General features: G+C 38.8%; 1 pseudogene; it reads right to left on the bottom strand.

Annotated features, from left to right (window-relative positions):
* Positions 1 to 3,506: 3,506 nt before the first annotated feature.
* Positions 3,507 to 3,909, bottom strand: LOC118719967 (annotated as a pseudogene).
* Positions 3,910 to 14,335: the final 10,426 nt, after the last annotated feature.

Below are 14,335 nucleotides of genomic sequence, written 5' to 3'. Positions count from 1 at the left end.
TATTTTCTAATAGCTTTATGCTAATTGTCATCAGAACCTGAACATTGAACAGCAAAACATTTTTATTTTAGAGTACAATTGGCAAAGTACATACCTAATTTCCAAAAGAGGCTACTTTCATTATCCTAACCTTTTTTATTTTTACTTCTTAGTGTTTTTTCCCAGAATGTAGGGGTTCCCACATATCTTTCCAAATATTCAAGGAACAGCTAAAAGAAAGAAGACAGATCTTGAGCTTGTTTAAAACTCTTAAGCTATATTTAAGTCCTAAGTAAATAACTCCACCTTTCCTTTTTCAGTTTCCTCTCATCTAATTTGTATTTTCTGGCACTTGCTGGCACTTCTGAGTTATACATTAGAGCGGAACCTTCAGTCCATATGGCATGTCACACAGGACATAAAGTGGACTACAGAAAAGTATCTTGTTACTGGTGATTTAAAAAATCTCCCATTATTTTCAGCACATACTCCCTTGGTTGATTTTCATTCAATTTTTTTTAAAATTAGAAACCACTGTCTAGCATTCGAGAGAACATGTTTTTACAAAAAAAAAAAAAAAAAAAAAAAAGGAAAAGGGAGAGAAAACTGCTATGTAATTGGATGCCATCCAGGAGGTGCATACATAGCTTAACTGTAATAGAGTATAATGGTAGCCTTTTTCAAGGAGGATCTGGGGCCAATGCTCACAGTTTTCTGTTTGCAGATTTACTGGGAGAAGTCTTGCTGGCTACTCAAATAAAATGTACTGCTGTCATCATCTGCCAAAATACTAACTGAAAAAATCCATTATTTTTGATATTTAATACATTATAAATTATACGGGGATTGTGTTGACCGACATGGACATCTGGGAGGATATTCAGAATTTTTTTTCCTAGATCAGGTAGACTGAGTGAGTGCCTGTGTGTTCATCAATGACCAATTATGCATTCATAGAGAAAAGGTCTATTCTCAGCTTCTGGTCAGCTAACCTCAGAGGAACTGGGATGGCTGGATTTGAAAGTGGCCAGTTGGAATTTATATGAAAAATGTATAGCTGGCTGTTTCCAAACAGAGATGAATTGTGAGCTGGCCAGGGCTTGAAGGACAGACAAATCCCATCTTGGTTAAGCACAGCTCAATGTGTTTTCAGAGCCGTTTTTGACCTTCCATATTGGCTGTCTCTGCATACTGGAGAAGGCACTTTCCTCTTGAACATTGACCAGGAGTTAATCTAGTGTCTGATCAAAGTTTACCAATTTGCTCCCAGACTCATTTACAGAAATAAAAGTTGCAAAACCCATGGTAGTGTCTGGTTGGTCATGAAAACTTTTACTTCCTCTGTGAATTCACCTGCTTGATCCCTGCTAAAACACTTGCACTTATGTTTCTTTCTGCAGCTTTGGTTTGTTCTGGACAACTTTTGGCTTCATATTCGGTTCTTAGTATGTGGAGTGTTTGATACACCTCCCCCTAAAGCAGGGCATGCCTGGGGATTAGTTGTTCCAACACAATGAGATGGATTTTTCAGTGAACTGTTCATTCTACTCGCCTGGCCCTTGTGACAAGTGGCATGGCTTTACTAAGCAATGAGCTTGGGTGGAGGAAATAGTGAGGGAAAAAAAGGGGTGAATGAAAAGACCCTCTCATTAATTTGAAAAACGGGACACAACAATTAAGGCTAGTCAAACATGTCAACTTTCTTAAATTAACAGATGATGAATTAAAAACAATGAAATTAATACTTTTAAAGAAGTCACTGAGTTCAAAAGCATTAAACTGTTTCTATTAATGTAATTGTTTTAGTTGATTTTTAAAAACTCAAATCAGCATTTAATGATCAACTTCAATCTTTTTTTAAATAGATATGTTGATTGATTTCAGAGAGAAAGGGAGGGGAGAGAGAGATAGAAACATCAATCATGAGAGAATCATTGATCAGCTGTTTCCTGCATGCCCCCTACTAGGGATCGAGCCCGCAACCCAGGCATTTGTCCTTGACCGGAATTGAACCCAGGACCCTTCAGTCTACAATCCAATTCTTTATCCACTGAGCCAAACCAGCTATGGCGCCAATATTTTTAAAGCTCCAAATTAAGTAATGTACTCAAGAAATCCTCCCTGCCAATTTTGTATCTGTACTTTGAATTTAGGAGGACCGTGAGGGGTGAGTGTGTGTGTGTGTGTGTGTGTGTGTGTGTGTGTGTGAGATGGTATGTATATATCTCATATGTCTCTGTATTCATGATTTTATAATTTGTTTACATTATTTTACATTATGTTACATTATTTTATAATTTGTCTACTTATATATCTTCTTCCCCATATAACATATTTACCTCTGTGGCTCTATTTACCTAACAAATAATGGGTGCTAATTAAATGCTGGTTGTGTAAAAGAATGAGTGGAAAGTTATCACATTGTACATACTGAAAAGAACTCTAGGTATAGTTATCACAATTTCTGAATCAATTATCAAGTCCTGTGGCTCATCAAATGACTTTTATGCTGGTTTTGGATATAAATGGAAGAGGTAAGAGATAATTTGAAAAGCAAAGCATTTTAATTAACAGACCTTTTCAGTAATTTATAAAGACATTAGAGGCCCGGTGCACAAATTTGTGCACCAGTGGGGTCCCTTGATCTGGCCTGTGGGAAAGGGCTGAAACCGGCTCTCACATTGCTTGAGGGGTCCCAGATTGCAAGAGGGTGCAGGCTAGGCCAAGAGACCCCACTGGTGCACAACCAGGGCTGGGGAAGGACACAAGAGGTGGGCCAGCCAGGGAGGAACCACAGGAGGGCTCCAGGGCATGTCTGGCCCATCTAGCTCAGTCCCCATTAGCCAGACCCCAGCAGCATGCTAACCTATTGGTCATAGTGTGTGCCCCCGGGTGATCAATGCACATCATAGTGAGCAGTTGAGTGGCCTTAGCATATCATTAACATATTACACTGTGATTGGTTGAACGGATGACCGGATGACCAGACACTTAGCATATTAGGCTTTTATTATATAGGAATAAGACATAGGATATAATACTTGAAGTTGGATGGCCTGGAAGAACTGATGTGTATGAATGCCATACCTATAAGATCTGAAGAATGCTTGATCAAAGAGTATGCATTTTATCTGGTAAATGTTAGAAACTTTACTACAGTAGGGGAAGTTTGGTCAAAGTTCCTGTTCCCTGAAGGAGGGGTACTGTACTAGAGATATTTTATACACATACTGTAAAACACATAAATAAGTGGAGTGAACTCAAATGACTTAAATTCATTCTTTGGAATATTTTTCACAGAAAGAACAAAATATAGTATTTTCCCATCTAGTTTCTCCAATAAGTTAGACAGCCACCAGTTGTCTGAGGATGAAAGAGAAAATGAGGTTAATGTTTATTGAGTACCTATTTTGTGCCCAGTATTCTAAGATATTAATATAAACTATCTTATTGAATCCTACTTTACAAACACTGTGATACAGGTCTAATCACATTTCTATTTTATTTTATTTTCATTTATTTATTTATTTTTAAACCAAGCTCTGGTCAATTTTATTAAAGAAAAATTTCCCATGATTTACTTTTCACCAGTCTGTTCTGGCATGCTTCTAATGATATCAGAATCACCTGGGTCAATGATAGCCAGTGTGCATACCCTGTAATACTCTCCACATGCTGTGCCCAATTCAATATTATTACCACTGTAGTGATGGACACCAGTCTTGGCCAACATGGCATAGTACTCTATTTCAGATTTCCTCAAGGCTGGGCCAGGATGACCAGCTTCGCTTTGCTTTGTTGGATCATCTTCAGCGTCTGCTTGTACCCCAGCACATACTTGCCACTTTTCATCACCAGCTGGAGCCTAGAGTTGATAGACTCCAACGACTTTTTCATCTTCTTTGTGGCTACCATCTTCCTGCCTTAAGTGCGGGACAGCGCCCAACCAGATGCAGCCGCCAAGATGGCCAGGGAGCGAGAATAGGATATAGTAACATTTTAAAATTTGACCAAATTAAGGTTTGGGAGGGGTAGAGTTGATTTTCTGCTCTGAATGACTCCAAAAAAGCAGAGGTGGATTTCAAAGACAGATTTATGTTAATTTAAAATATATAATCTTTTCACCGCACTTTGGTAACTACTAAACAAATTAAAGTAATACTAGTCTGTATATTTAAAGAAAATAACTACCACATATTAAACACTTTGATAGGAATTATCATATTACACATTTGATCCTTATAACAGTTCATTAAAACAATTCTACAAAATAGGCATTATTTTCCAGATAAAAAACAGGTTTAAAAAAGTTAAACAACTTGCCTAGTCACATAATGCATAATAGCTTATACACTTATACAGACATTCACTTACTGTGAGTACTTCTTGCATATATTTGGAACCTATTCCTGCTTTCACTGTGGAGGGGGCCATGGTTGTCTCTTTTATGAAAGACTCCCTCCTTTTTATCCCAGGGATCAGGAAGTTCTCATCCGTGTCCAGGAGCAAGCCTACCATTAAGGTTGTGAGAAACAAACTTTTTCCATGAATATACAATCATTCAGATTATAAGAACCATGAAATGTTCATTTTTCCCTCCCCCTGACCTTGAAGCTGACAGGGAAATGTCTCTCAGAAAGTGTGGAGAACTCCTGTAAGTAGAGATTGGACTGCTATCTCAGCAAATAATCTGAAGTTTCAGTGAGTATATATATTCTAAAGTAAGTCAGAGATTGCTTCCAAATATCACTGAGGAGGAGATGGAATGGCAGGGAGGGAAGGATAGAGAGAATAGTGAGAGCTAGGCTGCTAAAAACCAGCTACTTATACCTTTCCCTGGAGGCAGCTCTATGAGACATGCATGAAAATCTTTATAAACATGTAACACCTGTATAGAACAATACTTGCATTTGCTCTCTCCAAAAATCTGCTCTTGGAAATCCTCCTACTGTGTAAATAGTTCATGTTTGCCTCATGTTTGTGCACTGTTTCCTCAAGGAGAAACAAAAATAATAGCTGCAAGTTTGTGCTTCACAAGAAACAAGTGTCTGCAGAGTTCTAATTGTGGAAATAGGCTCCTTCTTCCCTTTGAATGGTCAAAGGAAAAGGCTTAGTCACACAAAGCACAAAAATAGAGCAGAGAACTGTGAAAGAAAAAAAGAGCACACATTTTTCCTAGATCCTCCTCTCACTAACTTTTCTTTTCTCCACTAATAAGGAAACTACCAAGTGTTTTCAAGAAAGTCCTGAAAATGTTGTTTTTAACCTGTGCACTTTGTATCTTAAACTGTAAATAATGTGTGCATATTCTTACTAGATGAGTTATGGACACCGTTCACCTATATATCAAATTCCTCTGTAAGAAGTGTCTAGACTAGGGGTGTCGAACTCAATCAGAGAAGGGGACAAAATATAAAATCCAGCCTAAATCGTGGGCCGAATGGTTTACTGAACCGTCATAAACTGTCATTGTGATGGAAACGCAGTGGAGTGCAGTGATGACAGCGCGGTGCGGGCCACATTGCAAGGCCTGGCAGGACGGATTTGGCCCGCAGGCCTTGTGTTTGACACATGTGGTCTAGACAATAGTTTATGGAAAGGGGTTTTTATTGATCTGGTGAAAGAAAACATTCAGCACAAAGGGTGTTTCTGCTGGGTTGCAAAAAGGAACAATTACTTTTCCTCTGGATGGAACAACCAGCCAAAACAGATCACTTGGCTTGAAAAACCCTTGTTTGCTGAGAAATTGCACTAGTTAATTCACCACCAAAAGAAAGGCAGAAAATCACTGTGGGAAGAGCACCCACCTGGAATTAGACCAGAATTTAAGCCTCAAATTTTTACATGAATTTTGGCAAATAACTTCCTCTTTTTGATTATAGTTATTCATTTATAAAATAAAGTATATAATAATGTTTAGTTTATAGGGCTGTTGTAATGGTCAGAGATAAGTTAATCCCACCTCAAACCTGATATAGTGCCCTTGAGTGAGACTTGACCTCTTTTGACTCTGTTTTCTTCATTTGTAAAATGGAGTTACTTTATAGGGCTTTTGTGAGGATCAAATGAACAAAGCAATGTAAAGACATAGCATAGCTCAGGGTACATAAGGTACCCAATAAATGATAGCTGAATTTATAATTGAGCTAAGCTTAGGTAAGGTAATTGATACTTAAGAGAAGTACTTTGGATAAAATTGAGTTATTACACAGATGTATACCTTTATTTAATACTAGAAGCCCAGTGCACAAAATTCATGCATGGGAGGTGGTGTCACTCAGCACAACCTGCACCTTCTCCAATCTGGGACCCCTTGGGGGATGTCAGACTGCCGGTTAGGTCCAATCCCACAAGCATCTAGCCTAAACTGGCAGTCTGACATCCCTCGCACAATCTGGGACTGCTGGCTCCTAACCACTCACCTGCCTGCCTGCGTGATTGCTCCTAACTACCTCTGCTGGCATGATCGCAACCTAACCACTCCCCTGACAGCCTGATGGCCCCCAATTGCCATTTCCTGCCAGTCTGATAGCCCCCAACTTCCCTCTCCTGCCAGCCAGATCACCCCCAACTGCCCTCTCCTGCTGGCCTGATTGTCCCTAACTGCCTTTGCCTCAGCCCCCACCACTGTGCTTTTGTCCAGAAGCAAGTCGGATGTCTGGTCGACCCAGTATAATTAGTATATTCCCCTTTATTAGTATAGATTTATTGAGTACCTACCATTTTTTAAGAATTATGATAGTCCGTGGGTATAAAACAACAAATAAGAGAGGTTTCTTGCTTTCACAGATCTTGAAATTTAATAGAGGAAACAACAAGTAAACAATTATCAATATAATATAATGTGATAAGCAATATAATGGAGATGAAAGAAGTAGAAGGTGCCATGAAAATATATAGCAGGGCTATCTAAGACTTTGGAGACAGGGGGCGCTTTTGGAGGAGATAACATATAAGTTGAAAACTGATGGAGAAGTAAGAGTTGGTCAGATGAAAAGAGATTTGTTTGGAAAGATCATTTTGGCTTATGGTTCATGAAACAGTTCAGTTGGCTGCCATCAGGGCACAAACAAGAATCAACCAATGAATGCATAAATGAGTGGAACAACAAATTGATGTTTCTCTCTTCCTTTCTCTCTAAAATCAATCAATGCATTAATAAAATTAAATGACATGATCAGAGGATCCAACATGGTGGCAGAATAGGTAGAAATCACCCTCAACTCCACCCAAGACGAAACTGGAATTACAACAAAAATATAGAAAAATCAACTTAAGTAACCAGCTGAACAGAAGTCTTATATCCAAGGATTTACAGAAAAAACAGATTGAAATGGTGTATAGAGTTAGTAAGGGATGATATTCCCAGAGTATGAATAGGGCTTATAACCTGGTGGAGACAAATTATGTTATAAATATTAATATTAATATTATTGGGGGGAAAATGCTTACAACAACTAAAGTTACGGTGAATTGTCCAATGAAAGGGAGTATCCAGGGAAGAATACAAGGGATTTCCCAGCTGGCTGGCTCAGAGTTTGGGAGTTGTTTGCTCTGACCAATAAGTAACATCTCTGATAATATCATCAAGTGCTCAGGTAAATTCTGTATAGTCACTAAGATTCTGTAAGTATGTCTTTGTAATTTGCAAATACAAAGGTAATAAAAATGTTTCAGTTCTCAATAATTCCAAATCAAAGGATGGAAAAAATTAATTGGGTGGGTTGTCACCAAATATTCAAGGAAATGAGAAACAGTCAGGATCCAGTTTATAGGTGAAAATAAAACATTGGGGTCAATTAACTAGGTTCTAATATTCACAATTATGTATTATAGATTCTGTTGGAACATAATTTTTCTCCCCCAAATCACCCACATTTTTATCAAAGAGCCACATTAAGACCAATTTAGTTACTGCATTTTATACAGTTTTAATTTGGCCTCAATTTGCATAAATACAATAAGAATAGCAATCAATCATATAGACTCTCTTAAATCTGCCTTGGCTGGACTCTCATAAGGAATTTGCAGATTGAGCTTCAATTAGCCTCCCAGTTCAAGAAGCCAAGCCACATAGTTGTCATCAGACTTTACCTGTAATACCTATAGATTTGGATGAATTCCTTAAGTTCTTGAGGTCCCCCAAAATGGCTTGAGGTTCTTAACTTGCCATCTCCCAGTAAAGCAAACTTCAGTCCTTAACAGAAAAAACAGCCATAAACCATGTAAATAAGCAAGGTACGAGGCTGTTTATTTAAGGGGCTTTATTGGCTTCCAAAGTTAATCTTTTTTAAAATGAAGATTGTCTTTATAGTTGAAAGTATTAAAGATGTTCACCTTTCTTTTCTCATTATCTCCCTCTACCCCTCTCCACCCCATAGGCCTTCACTTCACTACTGTCTATGTCTCTGGGTTATGTATATATGCATATAAGTTCTTTGGTCAACCTACACCAACCCCTTTCCCTCTGAGATTTGTCAGTCTGTTCTATGTTTCCATGTCTCTGCATCTATTTTGTTCATCAGAGTATTTTATTTATTAGATTTTATAAGTGAGATCATGTGATACTCTCTCTGACTAGCTTATTTTGCTTAGCATATACTCTCCAGGTCTCTGAAAGGGTAAGAGGTCCTTCTTTTTTTTTTTTTTTTTTTTTTTTACAGCTGCATAATCTGGCCACTCAATGTATACAGTGTATATCCTATATAATAAAAGGCTAATATGCAAATTGGCCCCTCGACCAGGAGTTTGACCAGCAGGCAGGCTGGCCAACTGCCTATGTCCCCTCCCCCTGGCCAGGTTGGCCAGACCCCACCCATGCATGAATTCATGCACTGGACATCTAATACACACACACACACACACACACACACACACACACACACACACTGACACACTGTGTGGCCAGATTATTATGCATTCAGAGATCATAATAATCTGGCCACTCAGTGTGTGTGTGTGTGAGTGTGTGTGTGTGTGTGTGTGTGTGTGTATATATATATATATATATATATATATATATATATATATATATAGTGGATGAAGAGACATAACTGATACTGCATAAATATAAATAACTAGAGGAGGCCCAGGGCACAAAATTCGTGCACCGGGGGTGGGGGGGACGGGTGGTGGTGGTGGTCCCTCAGCCCAGCCTGCACCCTCTCCAATATGGGAACCCTTGAGGGATGTCTGACTGCCCTATTGGGCTTAAGCAGGCAGTTGGACATCCTCTCACAATCTAGGACTGCTGGCTCCCAACTGCTCACCTGCCTGCCTTCCTGATTGCCCCTAACTGCTTCTGCCTGCCAGCCTGATTACCCCTAACCACTCTCCTGCCAGCCTGATTGATGCCTAACTGCTCTCCTGCCAGCCTGTTTGCCCCTGACTACTATCCCCTGCAGGCCTGTTCACCCCTAACTGCCCTCTCCTGCAGGCCTGGTCCCCCCAACTGCTCTCCACTGTAGGCCTGGGTCCCTCCCAACTGCCCTTCCCTGCAGGCCCAGTTCCCCTAAACTTCCCTCCTCTGCCAGCCTGGTGACCCCTAACTGCCCTCCTCTGCAGGCCTGGTCCTCCCATACTGCTCTCCACTGCAGGCCTGGGTCCCTCCATTTGCCCTTCCCTGTTGGCCATCTTTTGGTGGCCATCTTGTGTCCACATGGGGGCAGTATCTTTGACCACATGAGGGCAGCCATCTTGTGTGTTGGAGTGATGGTCAATCTGCATATTACTTTTATTAGATAAGAGAGGCCTGGTGCATGGGTGGGGGTCAGCTGGTTTGCCCTGAAAGATGTCCTAGATCAGGTGGGAGTTCCCTTGGGGTGTGGGACAGCCTGGGTAAGGGGCCTGTGATGGTTTGCAGGTCGGCCACGCCCCCCTGTGACCCAAGTAGAGGCTCTGCTATCTGGGGTTTATTTTATCTTCTACAATTGAAACTTTGTAGCCTGGATTAGAGCCAAGCCTTCTGCTTGCCTTGTTGCAGCAGCCATTTCTGTTGGAATTTGTTTACCTTCTAAAATCGAAACTTTGTAGCCTTAAGTGAAGGCCTGGGCAGGCCAGGGTGTGTGGAAAGCTTGGCTTCCTCCATTGCCTGGGAAACCCAAGCCTCCCTCCTGCTCTTGGTGACTGTGACCATCTTGGTAGGGTTTATTTACATATTGGCTCCTGATTTGCTTGTTAGTGTGGCTTCTGGGCATGGCTTATGGGTGTAGCAGAGTGGTGGTTAATTTGCATATTACTCTTTTATTAGATAGAATTATAGGTTACTATTATAAACAACTGTAATCCAACAAATTGGACACTCTAGATAAAATGGAAAAATTCTTAGAATCATACAACTTACCAAGGATGAATCAGGAAAAGTTAGAAAATTTAAACAGACTAATTACTAGTAAGTTTCTTGAATTAGTAATTAAAAATATCGCGATAAAGAAAAGCCCAGTATCAGATGGCTTTACTGGTAAATTTTACCAAACATTTAAAGAAAAAATAATGCCAATCCTCAAACTCTTTCAAAATATCAAAAAGGAGGAAACACTCTCAAACTCATTTTATGAATCCAGCATTACACAAACACCAAATTCAGAAATGAAAACTACAAGAAAAGAAAATCACAAATTAATATCCATAATGAATGTGGTGCAAAAATCTCATTCAAATACTAGCAAAACAATTTACCAGCACTTTAAAAAAAATATTTTATTGATTTTGTACAGAGAGGAAGGAAGAGAGATAGTTAGAAACATCGATGAGAGAGAGTCATTGATCAGCTGCCTCCTGCACACCCCCTACTGGGGACATGCCCGCAACCAAGGTACATGCCCTTGACCGGAATCGAACCCGGGACCCTTCAGTCCCCAAGCCAACGCTCCATCCATTGAGCCAAACCGGTCTCAGCAATTTACCAGCACTTTAAAGAATCATTCATCATGATAAAGTAATATTATTCTTGGTATGTAAGGATGGTCCAACATATGCAAATCAATAAGTGTGGCATACCACTTTAATATATTGACAGCTACAATCATATGATTTTTATATCAATAGATGCACAAAAAGAATTTGACAAAACTAAACCTCCATTTATGATAAAAACTCTCAAGACAGTTAATAAAAAGGAAATGTACCTTAGTATAATAATGGCCATATATGACAAGCTCTCAGCTAACATCATATTCAATGGTGAAAAGCTGAAAACTTTCCTCTAGGTCAAAACCAATTCAAGGATGGCTAATCCCACCATTTTTATTCAACACTGTATTGACAATCCTAGCCAGAGCAATTAGGCAATAAAAAGAAGCAAAAGACACTTATATCAGAATTGAAGACACAAAACTATTTATTTGCAGATCACATGATATTATAGATAGAGTTTAAAGTTTCCTCCCCAAAACTGTTAGAACTAATGTGTAAATTTAGTGAAGTTGCATGATAAATATTTATATAAAATTGCTTTTGTTTTTATCTATACTAATAGAAGGGTAATATGCTAATTAGACCAGGTCAACGGGAAATCTTCCAGACATCCAATTTCTTTTTGGACATAGCCACAGTGGCAGGGGCTGAGGCAGAGGTGGTTAGGGGTGATCATGCTGGCAGAGGAGCAAGTAGTTAGGGGTGATCAAGCTGGCGGGGGAGCAAACAGTTAGGGGGTGATCAGGCCAGCAGGGAAGGGCAGGTGGGGACAATCAGGCTGGCAGGGGATCTGTTAGGGGATGATCAGGCCAGCAGGCAGAGAGGTTAGGGGGTGATCAGGCAGGCAGGCAGAGGCAGTTAGGGGCAATCAGACAGGCAGGAGAGGGCAGCTGGAGTCAATAAGGCCAGCAAGAGAGGGCAGTTGGGGATAATCAGGCCAGCAGGGGAGCTATTAGGAAGCTATCAGGCTGACAGGCAGAGGCAGTTAGGGGCAATCAGGCAAGCAGGCAGTCAGGCAGGCAAGTGGTTAGGAGCCAGTGGTCCTAGATTGTGAGAGGGATGTCTGACTGCTGGTTTAGGCCTGATCCTGCAGGGTTCCTGGATTGGAGAAGGTGCAGGTCGGGTTGAGCCCCCGCTCCATGCACAAATTTTGTGCACTGGGCCTCTAGTATAATAATAATGAAATATGAATTTAGAAAACCAATCCTATTTACATTTAAAAAATAAAGTGCCTAGGGTACATTTAAGTAAGAAGGAAAAAGAACTGTATTCTTAATCTTATAAGAATCTGATGAAAGAAATTTAGCAAGACACAAAGAAATGGGGAGATATTCCATGGTCATCAATTGGAATATTTTAAATATCCATACTACTTGTAGAAAAACAATCTAAAATTCCAATGCAATCTTTATTATTGTAAAATTCAAGTAGCCTTTTTGCAGAAATAGAACAAGCAATTCTAAACTTTGCATGGAACCTCAAAATACACTGAATAGCCACTGCAATCTTGAGAAAGAAGAATATGGCAGGAGGCATTATTTCCATGATTTTAAACTGTTTTTACAAAGCTATATCAATCAAAACAGTATTAGTGATGGCTTAAAACAGAAACTAGTTCAGTGGAACAGAATAGAGAACCCAGATATAAACATGTAGAGTTTAACAGGTCAATTACTTTATGACAGAGTCAACTATATGTATCTAGTAGCCCTGTGCACAAATCCATGTGCCAGTAGCTCACAGCTGCTCCCCAATAGCTCTCCACCCGCTGCCCCACCCTCCTATAGCTCCCCCTTCCCCCCTCCCCCTTCATAGCTTGCTGCCCTGCCCCCTCCTGAAGCTCTCTGCTGCCTGCTTGTAGCTTGCTGCCCCACCCTTCTGCTGATCAGTGATCTGGTCCTTAGTCATTTGGTTGTTATGCTTCATGGAGTAATGACCATTTGCATATTACATCTTTAATATATAGAATGGGAAAGAACAGACTCTTCAATACATGGCACTGGAAAAGCTGGACCACTGTCCAGATCATTCACAAAATAAACTCAAAATGGATTAAATACTTGAACTCAAGACATGAATTCATAAAATTTCTAAAAGAAAACAGGTCATAAGCTCCTTGACTTCAGTTGGTAATAAGTTTTTCATTTTTAATCAAAAGCAAAGGCAACAAAATAAACAAATAAACAAGTGTAAAAAACACTAAAGGCTTGAGTATAGGAAACCATTAACAAAATGAAAAGGCAATCTAAAGAATGGGAGAAATATTTGCATATAATATATTTGATAAGTGATTAATATATGAAATATATAAAATCTCATAAAACACAATATCAAAAAACACACAACTTGATTAAAAAATTGATAGATATGAGCAGACATTTTTCCAATGAAGCTATTCAGATAGTCAACAAGTATATTAAAATCTGTATAACATTGCTCATCATCAGGAAAATGCAAGTGAAAAATCACAATATTTCCTCACATCTGTGGGAATGTCTGTTATAAAAAAAACAAAATATAAGTGTTGGTAAGGATGTGAAGAAAAGGAAATTCATGTACACTGCTGGTGAAAATGCACACTGGTACAGTTGCTATGGAAAAAAAAAAAAACTATGGAAGTTCCTAAAAAAATTGAAAAATTACCGTATGATCTAGTAATTTCACTTCTGAGTATTTATCTGAAAACAACAACAACAACAACAACACTAACTTGAAAAGATAGCTGTACTCTTAGGTTCACTGCAGTACAACTTACAATAGCCAACACATGTAAACAAGCTAAGTGTCAATTGATAGATGAATGCATAAGAAAAGGTGGGTTATTGTTCAGCCCTATAAAAGTAGGAAATCCTCATATTTGCGCCAATATGGGTGGACCTTGAAGATAGTATGCTAAGTGATATGATAGACATAGAAAGAAAATACAATATGATCTTCATTATATGTGGAATCTAAAAACAAATGAATAAAAACAAACCAAACAAAATCCCAAATTATAAACACAAAGAAGAGATTGATGGGAAGTGGGTGAAATTATAAAATGAGATAAAATGACCAAAAATGTAAATATATAGTTATAAAATAAATAAATTCTGGGGATATAATGTTCAGCATGGTTATTGGAGTTAACAATAATACTATATTAATATTTTTACAAAAATAAATCTTAAAAGTTATCATAAGATATTGTACATAGAAAAGCCTAAAAACTCAATAAAAAACTAATAAGTTTGATAAATGAATTCAGCAACTTTGCAGGATACACAATTAAAACCTAGAAATTTATGGCATTTTCATACACCAATAATGAACTCTCAGAAAGAGAAACAAAAAAACAATACCATTTACCATTGCAACAAAAAAGTTGAGATACTTAGGAATAAACTTAATCAAGGAGGTAAGAGACCTATACTAAAAAATCTATAGGACATTGAAAAAGAGA

The sequence above is a fragment of the Pipistrellus kuhlii genome, unplaced genomic scaffold, assembly GCF_014108245.1.
Source record: "Pipistrellus kuhlii isolate mPipKuh1 unplaced genomic scaffold, mPipKuh1.p scaffold_m20_p_16, whole genome shotgun sequence".
Classification (NCBI taxonomy): Eukaryota; Metazoa; Chordata; class Mammalia; order Chiroptera; family Vespertilionidae; genus Pipistrellus; species Pipistrellus kuhlii.
The sequence above is the reverse complement of the archived record's forward strand: the minus strand, read 5'-3'. Positions and strand labels throughout refer to the sequence as shown.